This window comes from Panthera onca, chromosome C2 (assembly GCF_046562875.1).
Source record: "Panthera onca isolate mPanOnc1 chromosome C2, mPanOnc1 haplotype 2, whole genome shotgun sequence".
Lineage (NCBI taxonomy): Eukaryota > Metazoa > Chordata > Mammalia > Carnivora > Felidae > Panthera > Panthera onca.
The window spans coordinates 146426322-146442454 of NC_138347.1; the positions used below are offsets into that span (position 1 = coordinate 146426322).

Below are 16133 nucleotides of genomic sequence, written 5' to 3' on the forward strand. Positions count from 1 at the left end.
TTATATGATGAAGCCCTATCCCCCAGTGCGTCAGAAAGTGACTGGAGACAGGGTCTTTAAAAAGATGATTACAGTTCAGTGAGGTCATGAGGGTGGGTCCTATTCCAATATGACTGGTGTTCTTAGAAGAGGAGATTAGGACACAGACACACAGAAGAAAGATTATGTGATGACACAGGGGAAGATGGCCACCAAGAAGCCATGGAAAGGGGCCTCGGAGGAAACCAAACCTGCTGACGCCTTGATCTTAGACTTCCAGCCTCCAGAACCGTGAGAAAATACATTTCTGCTGCCTAAGCCCCCACCCCCAGTCTGCGGTACTTTCTTATGGCAGCCCTAGCAAACTAACAGAGGCACGTTTCCAAAATTCCTAAATCCAGTTGGTTCCTATCAAATCACACAGAAGAGAGCGGCTGCAATGCGTTCTCGTTACCATGAAAAGAAGGAATATCATCAAGCCAGGATCTGACTTCTACAGGTCTCCTGGGACTGATCACAAGGCTCTCTCGTTCCACCTTTAAACACAAGACCTTCCCCAACCCAGACCTGAAGCTGCCTGCGCCCTTTTCCATTTCTAAAACGCCCAGCAAATGGAACTACTAAGTAATTAGTAACAGATGGTGAACAGGAGAAGCAGCACAAAAGAAAGAGCTACCTCCCGGTGGCGTGGCTATCAAGACCTTTTCCCCAGATGGGCCTGTAGCAGAGGAACTACTCCAAAGAAGCAAGCGAGGAGAACGTTAAAATGTGAGTTCCATGAAACAATCAGCCGCACTTCCCGGCACCGGTGTCTTTGTCAAGCAACAGGAACACCAGAATCGCCCTGATGGAACGGAACAATGACCTATTTATTCTGATATCCTGTCTCCCACTGAGATTGATGCCAGGTTCTTTTGAGGAAGGACTAAACACCACATAAGCACCCTATTGTGTACCACTTGATGGAGTATGGAGCGGGGGCCCTTTGGAGAGGATGGGAAGGGTGGTTTTCTTCCTGAGGCTTGTAGGATGTATAAACAATATCCAATCATTTGTCCCCGATTTGAATTTCTAGGGACCTTGCTCAGCGGGATTTCTGAGCTGCAAAAAGTCTGCTGTGAATGGTGACAACGGACGATGTATATTTTTCCTAGTTTCAACCACCCTTTGGTTTTTCTGTGCCTTGCCTTCTCTGTCCTTTAAGCAGAGCACACTACCACCTTTCCTAAGCTTTTTATTTTGACCTTGGGTAAATGTTACGTATTCAATTTTCCACGCTTGCATGTGGAATACTAATTTCTAGTAGCCCATATTGATTAAACATTAAAAATTTATGATCTCTAAGTTTACCGGGAGAATCAAGACATTTGTTCTGTTTACCTCCGCTTTGATATTTACTTTTTTGCACAGCTGTTTAAAAAAAAAAAAAAAACCCGTTTTTCACTCTGGAATGCTTTGAAAGCCCTAAATGCAACTTGGCATTTCCCACCAGTTGCAATCGTTTTGGTTAGACTGTAATGTTGACTCAGTGACTTCTTTCATTATATAACATTTTATATCTATCCAACAATATTCATTTCTTAACTACGTAGCTCTATATTCTTATAGAAAGAAATTTTAAAACCTTACAACTTATCCTCATTATAACTGGGTCCCTGGTTCTGTCCATCGTTGGTGGCATTAGTGATATGAGGCTCTCAAGCTACACAACTTGAAATCGCTTACATGGTCAAGAGCTACAAGAAGATGGATAAAAAAAATTACGTGAAAATGCAAAGCAATTTTCTCTGAAAGGAATGCCCTCACTGATGTGACAGTAGGGTTCACATAAGAAAATGCTCCACCGGAAGCCCTGGAAACCTGGTAATTCGAGCATATTCACAATGCTATTTAGAGCAGCTTGCAGGAGTGGAGAAAAATCAGCAGAGGATGAAGGGGTAAGAGGCATTCTTATTCCATTTCAGCTTTCACTTATTCTGACCCATCTTCTGTTGTTTGGTTCTATTAATTTGGTTTTTTTGGGGGTTTTTTTTGTTGTTTTTTTTTAATTTTTTTTTTAACGTTTATTTATTTTTGAGACAGAGAGAGACAGAGCATGAACAGGGGAGGGGCAGAGAGAGAGGGAGACACAGAATCTGAAACAGGCTCCAGGCTCTGAGCTGTCAGCACAGAGCCCGACGTGGGGCTCGAACTCATGGACCGTGAGATGGTGACCTGGGCCGAAGTCGGCCGCTTAACCGACTGAGCCACCCAGGCACCCCTGGTTCTATTAATTTGTAAAAACAAAAAAAAATGTATTACTTCCATTTTATGAGAGTAATTTTATTAAACTCCATGCACACACTGGTTTAAAATGTATACAATTCAAAGCTGTATATCTAACCTGAAGTTTAAAACAACACGAGCATCGGGGAAATATCTGGAAAAGAAAACCATATGTAAGATAAACAGGAAAGGGAAAAGACCAACAAATAAATCCTATTTGACTGGGTCATTCATGCTAGAATCCCCAGTCCTGGCCCCAGGATACTTTGCAGAAATGGTGAACTAGCATTTCTATTTAATGACGTAGGGGAAGAAAAATCTTTTTTCTTCTATTGGGGAGGAAAAATTTTCCTCTACCTTTCAAAGATTCTTCTGGCTGGTCTAAGAATTAAGTTCACATGAGATACATTAACCGAAAATTGAATTTAATTTTCTATGTATGGGAACCCCATATACACAAGAAGTTCAAAGACAGAAAATAACACGAAGTATATATGCCACCCTAAGTGAAAGGAATGAGCTAGGGGCTTGGTATTTCAAACGGAGGAGGGCTGTTCACAGGGCAATAAGAAAAGCAGATGTTTGATAATTAGATGTTGGCTCTCCCACACAGATGGGTCACTCAGATACACTTCATCTCTGGTCATAATTCTGATTCTGGGAAAGACTCTTCCATTTAGATTCTTCTAGGTAGTTAAAGGACACACAAGGTTTCTCTTGAGTCCACAGGGCCTCAATTGCCTTTAGTTCAAAATAGTCCACCTGCCAAAGTGGCACATTTTGGGGAGATTTACCCTGAACCCTCTCACCTCTACCTTCCTAGATTCCGTGGATGGGGCCTGCAAATCAAACTGATAAAAGACAGACGAGCAAGAGAAAAGATAGACATAATTACGTACATACACCCCAGACTTCACAAAGGAGAAAATGTGGCTCTAGGAGGCAGCTAGAAGACAGGCTTATATATCATCTTCGGCTGAACAAAGGGCTTCTGGGCAGGGGAGGCAAGTTCCGGGAAGATGAGGGGGAAGAAATGTATGATAAATAAGGGTTGTCTTGCTATGCAGATTAGAGTCTCTGAGAAGACAAAAGTTGTCTCTCTTCCTGGTACAGACACATCTACACAAATGGAAATTTCCTTTAGAAATGGAAATTTCCTCATAAAGGGGAAATTTATACTTTATTTTTAGGCAGTTAGTGGGAGGTGAAGAGCTTTCCCTGTGTCTGTTGGCTCTTAATTGCCTTTAGCTCAAAATAGTCTTATGCCAAAGTGGCCTGATTTCGGGTGGCATATTCTGGTACCCTTCAGTGACACATTGTTATAAATAATGGATAATAAAGAATGATAATTAATGAACATTAAGTCCATCACTTCCCACCCTTCTCATCCATCGGAGAATGAACAGACTTCATCCATCCCAGGAACACTGCTAAATAATTTATGAAGATACTCTGCTATAAATCCTTTTATTTTATAGCAAGGTTTAGAAGAACATTTCTATAGAGAGCTGGGTAGTAAATACAGAGCCAGGATTAGGGTAAGGCAAGTGAGGCATCTCAGGCATAAAATGTAAAGAAGCTGTCACTCTCGGGGTCGTGCGGGCACTCCTGAGCATGAGTGTCTACTTAAGTTTTGCACTATAAATACCTTACTCAGCTCACCCTCGTCCTGATACTCAGTAAATCTGTTAGGGTTGGCAGGTCAGACGGTCCTTTGGAAGCACCCAAGTCTACGATTGTAACACCATACGCTATAGAGAATACTCAACAAATGGGTATCACTATGTTCCGATGAAACTTTATCTACAAAAACAGGCATGGGTCAGATTTGGCCCAAGGGTTATAGTTTGCTGAGTCTAGTTTTATGGGAATGTTTAAAATGAATATAAATGTTACGTCATTTGATTAGCCTATTAAATTTCATCAGTACGCAGAGAATGTGTTTACGTCAGCAAATGGCATCTATTAAAAAACAGGTTTCGAGGACACTGATTGGACTTATATAACATTGGACAGAAGTTTCCAGAATTGGGACCCAAAACATCACTGATTTCTGGGTTAAAGATGTATATATTTTCACACTTTTTATTTTATTTTATTTTTTTTTCATTTTTTTAAGTTGGTAATTTTATTTTTTTATTTTTTTCAATATATGAAGTTTATTGTCCAATTGGTTTCCACACAAATTTTCACACTTTTTAAAATTGCTTCCTTGCTTGCTTTTTCCCTTTCTTTCTTTCTTTTCTATTTTTTTTTAATTTTTTTAGGCTTTTACCCACCCACGTCCTAGCTCACCTGTCAAAATGCTACTCATTTTTTAAAAGCTAAATTCAAAAATTGCTTCCTCTATGAAACTGTCTCTCTTTGCCTCATCTCCCCAAATTCAGATTATTTGCACTCCATCTGTGACAGTAGAGCCTTTGGTTTGGAATGCTACACTACAAGACTTTGGACTGCCTTGGGTTATAATTCATTATAGATGTGACTAATCCTCACTAAAGGTAGGGCCCATCTTGAACTCACCTATTTTCCTAAACATGAAAGCGTATTGGATACTTGGTGGTCTTTAAATATCTATTGAAATAAAGTGAATTGATATTTTGCGTTGATTTGTTCTTAAGGTTTTCTAAAGTGCCACTCTCAAAAATCTCTCTCATGCCACTGCACTCCCAAGAAGTGCCCTGAAGCCATGTGGGAAGCATGTGTGGCAGTGTCTTGGGTCTAGACCATGATCACAGCCTACACTTTATATCTTAACAAGCTGCGACACCACCCACCGGTTAATTATCATACTCTAATTTTCTGATGCTACGTAACTCCTAATGAGAATACTCTAAGAGTCCAAACATGCTCTCTTTTATTAGAAAAAGATAATTGTAAGTGATTTTTCAAAGTTATTCAACCGAATGCTATGACATCTGGGATTTTCTTCACAATCTAGCGGGGCAGGGGAAGAGAGGGCATTGTAATAAGAATGGTCATTGTAGATAAATGTTATACTTAAGTGATAGATACGTGGGAGTTCTGTACGCTTCTCTCCAGTTTTGTGTAGGCTCACAATTTTCTAACTTAATAAAATGACACATCAGGTAAAAATGCAAAACCATTTTAAAATCTGCCTTTGTCTTTGGTAAATATATCAATTTTTTTCTTTAGAGACTAATTCACAGAGAAATAGAAAGGAAGAATAGATAGATGATAGATAAAGCATTTCTCATTGGATTTATTTTTCTGATTTTCATTTGTCTTGCCATAATTCCTTCTAGATCTCTATCCATTGGTCAGTGTTTATGTTCACAGTTCTGGTAGTTTTCTTATTATCTTAGCCAAAAGTAGAGTAATGTGGCATAATGGAGGGAAGAAACCCTCTTATACTAATAGTAGCTAGCAATTGAGTATATAATATAGACAAAACACTTGTTTGAAGTGCTGTGTATGAGTACATTTAATCCTCCTTGTATACCAGCCAATGAGTTAAATCCTGTTTGTTACCCTGTTTTAGAGATGACACTATGTCACCTAACCAAGGACACACAATTTGCAAATGGAAAAACTGCGATTAGAATGCACACACCTGGCTTCAGATCCCCTGCTTGTAACCAGTGTATCATATAGTAGAAAATTGAATGTTTGGCAGAATTTAGAGAATTTACCAAACGAAGCCCAAGTTCCCATTCTTCAGTGCCTGATTCTATTTCCGGGCTTCTAATCACAATCTCCTCCTTAGATTATAGCTTTTGCACTTTTGCAGCTACGTCCATGGACTGCTTCTTGTTAAAGACTTTTAGGTTCCTCTCCGTACTAGTCCGCTTGGCTGTAGCAACAAAGACTGTGATCTGAGTGGCTTACAACAACAAAGGTTTAGTCCTTGCTCAGCTGTGGATAGACTGCCACGAGGCTGTATGTGTGTTCCATGATTTTTTTTCATCCAGTAACGTAGAAAGGAAGAGAGTCACTATGTGAGCCAAGGCTGTGTTCATAGCACAGAAGAGCAAGAACTCTGAAGAAAATCTGCGTTGCCTCCGAAAGTTTGTGTGAACGTGATATACATCACATCCTCTCACATTCCGCTGGCCAAAGCATGTCATATGGCCAAGCCTAAAGTCAATGAAACAACATGTTTACTCTTCTTCCAGGAAGCCCAACCAGATGTATGAGAATAGGCAGGAGTGATTATTCTTTCACAAAGAAAAGGAGTCTAAGTAGTGGAAAACGATTTAATCTGCCTCCTTCCTTCCAATATCCATTTATTTCTTACATTATTTACTCCACCAATACTCTTTGATTACTAGGTACTGATTTAACATGTCCCTAGATTCCATCATTATGCATTTCCTGGTTCAAGGTTTTTCTTTAATTATACAAACAAGAGCATTCAGTGTTCTTAAGTCCAACTCTCTCATCTTAGAGAAAATGGACTTCTTGTCCAAAGGCATAAAGATAGCTCATGAATAAACTGTTATAAGAACACAGAACTCCCAGGGCATTTTCCAAAGTTCTTCGGAGGATGATGACATAAAAGTCTACTGGCACTCATACTTTTGGTGACCATGGCTGCATTTGGAACAAAAAAGAAGGTATCATTTAGCATTACGTGCAACATCAAAAAACATAAACTCTACTACCCAGTCTTAAACACAATGGGGTTTCTTTTTCTCACATGATACCAAACCCCAAAGTAGTTTTCCTGGGAGAACAGAGTAAAGAACCCAAGTTCCTTCTAATTTTCTACTTCACCTGCATACGCAAACTTTCTACTTTATACGTATATATCTGGCCCCATGTGTGTGTTCCATGCAGGAAGAAGGATTAAAAAACAAAGGTGAGGGGCGCCTGGGTGGTGCAGTCGGTTAAGCATCTGACTTCAGCCAGGTCACGATCTCACGGTCCGTGAGTTCGAGCCCCGCGTCAGGCTCTGGGCTGATGGCTCAGAGCCTGGAGCCTGTTTCCGATTCTGTGTCTCACTCTCTCTCTGTCCCTCCCCCGTTCATGCTCTGTCTCTCTCTGTCCCAAAAATAAATAAAACGTTGAAAAAAAAATTAAAATTAAAAAAAAAAAAAAAAGGTGAAAACATAGGCAGTAGTCTGCCCCCTTTAAATATGACAAAATAGCCTACCCAGGACCACTATCTATGCAATTCTGCTTTTTCCCATTGGTCAAAGTTGGGTCACAGGGTCATCCTTATTTGTAAAGAAGTTTGCATCAGGATCTTTATTTTTAAGTTTTTATCTGGAAATAATTATTGAGTCACAAGAAGTTGCACAAATACTGAGAGGCCCCAGTTAGCCATAACACTGCCCCCCCCAGTGGTCACATCTTCCTTAACTGTAGCACATTATCGAAATCACTGACAGATGACATTTGACTAAAGTTTGACTCCATTAAGATTTCACCAGCTTTTTTTTCATGAACTCGGTTTTCATTTTTTATCTGTCTGTGTATGTGGTTCTGTGACATTTTATCACAGATCCATAGAACTATAGTCACAATCAAGACACAGAGCAGTTCCATAACACAAAAGAACCCAAGACATGGGCCTTTTTAACTACATCCATTGCAGCCTTGAACAAAATGAGGGATCCTGCTAGGAAGGAAGAAGGGAAATGGATTTGGGGTAGGCAACAAGCGGTACCTGCCACAAAGGGCAGCTATTTTAAGGAGAGGTGTTTTCCATGATCTTGGAGATATGAATAGATTCCATCCACCCCCATCCTTCCTCCCAACATGTACACTCCTTTTGTTCTTTAGAAATCTCTCAAACAAATGCCATACAATTTGATTTATCTCATGCTAGAGGTCTGTAACGATCCCATTGAGATGTGGAATTCATGGTTTCAAGGAACAGCAAATGTATGCCTGAGTTCAATACCACTAAAACCACCCAAGAGACCAATGAAAGAACAAAGGGTTTTTGTTGTTATTGTTCTAATGAGAATAATTCCTTGACATGGGACCAAAAGGCAATACGTATAGGAGAATGAAAAACTCAGAGGGTCTCGGATTGCATCCTGTTTGGACAAGGGTGCTGAGAGTAAGGGTGACCTCTTACGTAGAGAGCCAACCATGATCTGCAGTTCAATTCCAGAATTTCCGGAATGAAACCCAGCAATTTGCTTACTATGGCACCTGTGGAACATTCCTTCTTGTTGTCTAGCATGAACTTTCTTAAAGTGCCAATAATGAGGATAGATGAATAGGAAGAAACATGTACAGAATATGCACATTCCTAGTGGAAAAAATGCATCTCCCAGAAAGTACAAATATATATAATAAAAGAGAATCATTTATTAATTCGGCTCTGAATTTGCTCTGTCAAAACAAGGGCAACCTTGATCTGACATGGTTGATTTGTGGTTATAAAAAAGGCAATCTCATGACATTCTAACGTCTTGTATAAGAGTTGTCCTCCCCACAGGTATTAGCCATCGAGCAGTCTGCTGCCATCTCCGTTAGTATAATTAGCAAGAGGTTGCTCAGATCCTGGGCAAAATGAGCCCAACCATTATCCCAAGTAATAAGACAGCTACAGGGAAAGCATTTCACCCACCTGAACACATCCTTTTGAAATGATGCCCTTTCCACAAGTTTTGAGGTAGTTATTGGCATGATGATGGTTACAGTGGATGATACAAGACACCAGAGTAGGTAAGGACCAGTCTGGTCCATACTGCATTGCCATCGTGGTAGTCACACTATGAGGCGGCCAGCAAGGTAAGCAGAGGATGGGTGATGCCAGCATTGTGCACCAGCTCCCCCAAGACGAGTGAGGCAAGCTTCGTTCCACTCTCTCCTTGGCTGCTTTGGGCCCCAGTTCTAGGACATACTCTCAATAGCTAAGACTGGGTGATACATTTTTTGTGTACTCATTTCCTTTCATGTTAGAGGCGAGTTTCAGAACCCAAAAGGTGTTAACAGCCAGAGACGTGTACAGAGCTAGTAAAACCTCAAGTTGCAGGTGGTAAACGAGTAGCATCTGTAAGTGAAACAGATCAGTGTGTGACAGTAAGGGGTGGTGAGAACTGTGCCTAAGGGTAACATGAATATGCTACCCAAACACATTCAAATTCACACACACACACACACACACCCATAACAAACAAAGAAAACATGAACAAACACAACGTTATGCTTGCTGGACAGCGTGGAGGACAAATCCAGTATGGGATCTCCCACCATGAGACTTCTAGCAAGTAGAAGACCAACTTAAGACTGGTTGTATTCTTTCACAACTCTGCACTTTTCCTTTATTACATAGCTAAAGTCCAAGTTTCTGTCTTTGTTACGGTGTCTTCCACTTGAAGGCATTTTTACAACGGGTTCAACTATAATATTTTATCTCAGTCTCTAACACAGGTGATCCACTTTTCACTTGACCTGCAAAGCCTGTAAACTGGCACGCTGATTAGTATTGCATTTTAGACACCAAGCATTGATCTCTGGTGGCATCAGATAGCTTCATGTAGGTAACAGATGTCTAAGCGCATAGTTGCCAAGTTCTGAGAGCTTGCATTCTCTTGTGGCCCAATCCACAGAGGAGAAAGTAGAGATGGCCAATCTTAAAATCGGGAAATCCTGTGTATGTTTTATGGGACAAAATCGGTTGTATTGATACTAAGTAAATATTAGGTGATGAATACGCAATGGTTTCTATGGTCAAGAGTCCCCAAATACAAATATTTTCCTAAAAGTGTTTGAAATATCGTTTCATTGAACAGCACTTGTGAGACTAAAGAAGGAATGTGGTCACCTGCAATGTAGTGGCACATATCCCAGGTTGGACCAGGAGGGTGTATACTTGATGTGATAGATTCAAGTTGACAGCAAGGATGTGGAGTCTGAGCCCTTTCCCTTGACTCTATATGGAACTCTATGTTTGCTTGCATAACAGAATGCAGAGAATGTATATTCTGGAACTTCTAGGGTTACGTCTTAAGATATCTTATGACGTCTGGCTACTCCTGAGTTCTATCCTTTTAAAATGAACTGGTAATTCAGTAAGTAAAATATTTCTCTGAGTTCTGTGAGCTGCTCCACCAATTTAATTGAACCCAAGGAGAGGGTTCGATTATAGCTAGTGGTCAGTCAGAGCAAAAGGGACAACCTAGACTCGTTGTTATTGTGGGGGAGTGAGCGCCAGTCTTAAGGGACTGAGTCCTTAACCTGTGGGATCTGACATTATCTCCAGGTAGATAGTGCCAACGTGGAGTTGAATTGTGAGACACCCAGCTGGTGCCCGAGAACTGCTCCGTGGGAGAAAACCCCACTGTCCACTTTGGAATTGAGTGTGGAGCATTTTACGTGCTCTAGTTCAAGGCCCTATGTAGGATCAGAGCAAACATTTGCATTGTAATTACTGTTGCCAGGCACGGTAGCACGCACACTTCTTGCAAAAAATCTATGAACTAAGTGTTATTATTATCATCCCACAGAAAAATTACATAACTTGTCCATGGACACTCAGCTAGGAAGGCGGCAAAGCTAGGATTCAACGTCAGGCAACCTGACTTCCAGAGTCTGTGCTGCTGGTGCACTAAAATCACAACACTCTCTTTAAAAAATTAGATTCCTTTTATTCAAACCAAGCAAACTCTCCTAGTGTGCTCCATCGATCCTTGTTAGGTGGTCTATTTAGGCAGGCCACTTGTTCTTTGCTTTGCTTTGGGCAGTACGGACCAGCTGCACGAAGGACCACGCAGCCTGGTGTGATGCCACGGGAGAATGTTAAGGAATGCCACACCACAGAACCTGATCACATTACACAATGCTCTATTTATAAGGATCCCCAGGAAAAAAAAATCTTTCCTGACATTACGGTCAGGAATAGTTACAATTGTTCTGAACAATTGGTTCGCTTTGAATAACTACTATTTGGTTTAAAAACAAATATATGGCCCTACTACCGAGGACCTCAGGTTATGCATTTTTCTATCTTCCTCTACCCAGGGGTTATTTTGTGCTCTAACCTTTGCTCCCTAGATTCTGTGCTAATTCCTTACTTTAATGTGCTCGTAATTTGTGAATACTTGTATGTTTTTCTAAGCACATTTTATTTTATTTTATTTTTTAAGGGTTATTTACTCATTTTGAGAGAGAGAGAGAGAGAGAGAGAGAGAGAGAGCAGAGGAGGAACAGAGGGAGAGGGAGAGAAAAAATCCCAAGCAGGCTCAGTGCTATCAACACAGAGCCCGACACGGGGCTCGATCTCACGAACTGCAATATGATGACCGGAGCCAAAATCAAGAGTTGAACATTTAATCGACTGAGCCACCCAGGCGCCCCTAAACACATTTTCGAGTAAGACAAGCTATCAGTCAATTAATAAAATCATGTGTACGAAGATAGTTTTGAGGTCTTGTGCAGCAGAATTTAACTCTGAGTATCCTGATCTTGACTCTGAAGTATGGGTGTATATGCAAATTACACCATTGGTCACCCCACTGGAAATTCTAGAATATTCCTAAAAGAAAGTTCCTGGGAAAATATTCCACTGAGAGAAGACGGGCCAGAGAAGAAGAAAGAGATTTGTTGAAGACGGCATCAGTGAGAATGCTCTCAGGTAAAAGAAACAAAAATACTAAACTATAAGGAGATATGCAATTTAAGCACAGCAATTTTTATTTAACAAGAAGTCTAGGGGTGCCTGGGTTGGTTCAGTCGGTTGAGCGTCCGACTTCAGCTCAGGTCATAATCTCGCAGTCCATGAGTTCGAGCCCCGCGGCCAGCCCTGTGCTGACAATCTCACAGCCTGGAGCCTGCTTCAGATTCTGTGTCTCCCTCTCTCTCTCTCTGCCCCTCCCCTGCTCACATTCTGTCTCTGTCTCTCTCTCAAAAATAAACATTAAAAATTAAAATACCCATATTGAAAAAAAAAAAAGAAGTCTGGAGGCAGCCCCTTTCAGGGTTCCTTCATTAGCTCGGCCATGACAGTATGGATGACTGGGGTCCGCCACGCATTCTCTTGGACTCCACCCTGGATGGTAAGGCGGCTGTTGCCACTTCCTCCAGGGCTCCTTCACCTGACTGCTTCCAAAGGCAGGACACAGAGGCCAGGCAGGGTGGTAAGCAAGCTCTCCGTAGATACTCGTCTGCTTTCATCACGGAGGAAGAATCCTTCTTAGAAGGACTCCAGAAGACTGCCCTTACATCACCCTGTTCAAAACGATGTGACAGGGCCGTTCTTGGCTGCAGGGGAAGCTGGGAAAGGCAACATTGAGTTTTTATCCTTTATGGTAGAAAGCAGAAAAGCAAAAGTGGGGCTGGGAACAGTCTTGAAGCAGCCAAATATTGCTGTCTGCCACGAAAATTCAATACTAAAAAAACACTGGGGATATAAAATATTTAATAATGTTGATGGCCTGCACAACAGCCAATCAGAAGAGAGGATGGCCTTGAACAGCTGGTTAGACCGTAGCGGGGGCTGCCGTTTCCGTATTAGTCTTGATTACATACAAATCCCCAAAAACATTAGTGAAATTCTCACAAGAATGTTCATGTCAACTTTGTAGTTCTTCCCAGGAAGGAAATACAAGAGCTTTTATTTAATTGGGCTTTGAGGAGAGGGGTGTGCTGGTAGTCAGCAGTCCATAGGGAGACTTTCAGGGGTTCCTCTTCAGGTTGGAGGGCAGGTCAAGGCCACAGGTCCCTCAAATGACCACCTGCCTTTGTCAGAGCGGCTCTGTGTTTGTTCTGTTTCTGTACTGAGTTTAAAAAGCAGTTAGCTGCTAGCAAAATGTCTGAAAAACACGGGTAATTTGTGGCAGCTGTAGTGTAGGGTTTCCCAAAAAGTGATCTGGATCAGAATCCCCTAGGCATGCTTGTCTAAAATTCATCTTCCTAGATCTTATTCCAGACCCATAAATTAGATATTCTGATTCATTGATTTGGGGTAGGGCCCAAGTGTCTGGATCTGAAGCAAGATCTCAAACTGGAAACCCACCAGGATCCCCTAGACCCAAAACCGCCCTAAAAACTCACCTATTTCAATAATTAAAGATGTGAGCAAAGATTAAGTTACAAGGATGATTATCCCTGCTTGTCTTTAATGGTGATTTTTTTTTTCTTTCCTAAATTCTTGTTTGACATTCAGCCTTGAAATGCTCATACGGATTCTGAAATTACATTTCTGGTTTCTCTTGGCTTGTGTCTACGTAGGCAAAGTAAAAAGTGAAATATTCATTGGAAGTGTTATATATAAATCACTTCTTGGTCCCTGCCGGGAATGCTTTGTTCCTTTCATCAATTGGGCAATATTTTAGAATAATTGTTTCAAATGACTGATGTAAGCTGTTTTTTTTTTTTTCCAGGAGTTAAATAAAAACAGGCAAGGACAGACACATGCAAGAAGTACCTTGCAAATGGTAGAAATTCAGGTTCTCTGGTATTAGATCACGGCAGGGTGAGATTAAATTTCAAGCCCGGAGACTTTCATTTCAGTGCTATTCCTGTGATTGCAAAGCATCCTCAAGCATTCCTTCGCAGTAAGAATTACCCTTTCAGTTAATGCAATTGTTCCTAAGAATTAAACAGAAAGGCCCTAAGAAAATTACGGTTTCTTTTTGTGTATCACAATAGGAAAGGATAAACTGTAGATTAATTAAATGCTCTTGCTTCTGTTTCTACGTGGCTTTGGTTTTTCAATTCAGAGTTAAAGCTTATGCTCTTGCACTGAAAAGCCTGTTTATAAGATCATTTTTAATCCTCTTCTGAAAAGGTTTAATTTGTAATGGAGTATGCTCTCTCCTCTACCTTAATTGTTCACAACAAACAATGCAAATGAAAATGTCTTTTATGGCATGGAAAACTGGGGATAAGAGAATTCTCACACATTAGCTTTCAGTATGTTTTTATAAATTCTCCGGAAATGGTATTATATTTGAATAAGGGCCCTCTCCCATTACAATGGAAACATTGAACAAAAGAATGAGAGCACAGGTTTCTGTCCCAGAGGTAAGCCCACCAGGACCCAACATGATAATAAAGAGCAATAGTTTTGATTAATGACTCTAGTGAGTAATAGTTCTGTTCAGGTTTTATCTCCCCTGCCTTTGCTCTCTCCTGGTCCCCCTGCTTCCCTTTCTTTCTCCTTCATTTCAGTGACGTCTCATCTCTCGTTCATCTTTTAGGGTCCTTCGTAGGATTTCTTTAAAATAACATTTTGTGTATTTTAGAAAAATACCAAAGCAATAAGAGAAGAAGAACTGAAACCGGCAATGAGCCACAGTAAATTGCAAGGAAAAAAAAAAGTGTCCCTAATAACTAAATGTTCAAACGATTTAAGCTGGAAATGTTAGCACGTGCACACACACGTGCACACGAAGAGTAAAAAAAAAAAAATCGTACTGGAAAAATAGATCTTACTCAATTGATCCTTTCGAAAAGCACATGACCTCATCATTCACCACTAAAATAAAGAGGCTTCTTAGCATGAAAAGATTCTGTACCTTCATTTTGTCTAGTGTGGGAGTTTTCATTTGCTTCATTTCCATTTAGTTTGTATTTGTATCTTAATAGAAAAAGTCAACCTGATCCCAAGCGGACCTCAAAGCCATGATGCAGAATGGAGACCATTGATAAAAGGTAATCCCCTTTTCTCCCAGCCTGGTGGATGAGATCTGGATGGATTAAATAGATTTGGACCAAACCAACAATGTAGTCATTGATTTATGAAAGTCCCAGCTGTGAGCTTGGCATCAGACCAGAAACCATTTTTTGGATGCCCTACTCAGGAAAGACAGCCAAACCTCTTCTTTGCCAGCAAGGTAGAATCATTAAAGAATCCAGGGATCAGAACACTCACAAAGTTTGGAGACCATAAACTGGCCTTCAGATGTATGTCGTTTGGGTTTTAAATATTTTTAGTGCATTTCCAGCGTTTAAAAATGATTTAACATAGAAAAGCAAGATAACCAAACTTTTGGGGAGAAGTATAAATATCTGGCAACACTGTACCTGCATGTGGCGGTGACTGGCAAGAACGAGGGAGGCACTACCCCCTTTGGACGGAATGTGGGAGCTCTGGTTTCCAGCCTCCACTTCCTTCTCTTGCTTGTGCCTGGCCCTCTTCACTCACATTGCTGACTTCCCGGGCTCTGTGGCCGTCTGAGCGTGTGTCCCCTGATGCAGTCCAATACCTGCACTCTTTCAGATGAGCAGACACAGTCGTAAGAACGGCGGAAGTCAGCTTACCCCTCAGTGGGCTAATGATGAACAGAACTCCGAGGGTCAGACTCCCCTGTGCTGAGAAGGCGATGTGGTATCATTCCAGACACAAGAATCCCAGAGAGAGAATCCCAGAGGTCAGGATGTGTGGGCAGATTTCCTTACCTGGATATGCTTCTGCTGTCTCCCAGTAAACTGGGAGTCACATACCAGAGATTAGAGGCTTACTGTTACTGTTATGAACTACATGCCTGTTCTTACCGGAAAGGCCAGGCCCAATTCCCAGGGCCTGATTAGACATGCGATAGCCCTCCCATCTAACAAAGATTGCACAAGAGCATGCTAAGGGTAGGTCTGGGAGTGGCTGGCCCCCACTGCGGTCAATAGACTCTAGGCACTGCCTGTAGACGATGCTAAAAAAATAATAAAATTGACTAAAAGTCAGCCTACATTTTATTAATACCGTGCACTTGCAAATCTGAACCATGTCAGTTACATAGAGATGTTCCTCCCTAAAAAAATACGTTGTTGTTTAACTGCTAAACAATCACTGTGGTTATCATTGAAGCTTAAAAATATATATGTAAGCAGAAAATTAACATATTTCAGTACAGCTACGTGACACTCAGAGAATTCTCAGTGAGACAGCCTGACCCACAACACCTAGACCTAGCTATATATGAATTCCCTTTGAGAGTAAATGAGTAATGGTTTGAAATCCTTTGAGCTGG

At 41.0% G+C, this 16133-nt stretch overlaps 1 long non-coding RNA gene across 1 annotated transcript in view; it reads right to left on the reverse strand.

Moving 5' to 3' along the window:
- LOC132682992 (uncharacterized) overlaps nucleotides 1-15646 on the reverse strand; it is a 59368-nt gene extending 43722 nt beyond the window's left edge. The window contains exons 1-2 of the long non-coding RNA XR_009611983.3: nucleotides 15568-15646; nucleotides 15193-15381 (exon numbers count right to left, since the gene is read on the reverse strand). This is a non-coding gene — a long non-coding RNA (uncharacterized LOC132682992). The remainder of the gene's footprint in view (nucleotides 1-15192; nucleotides 15382-15567) is intronic.
- Nucleotides 15647-16133: the final 487 nt, after the last annotated feature.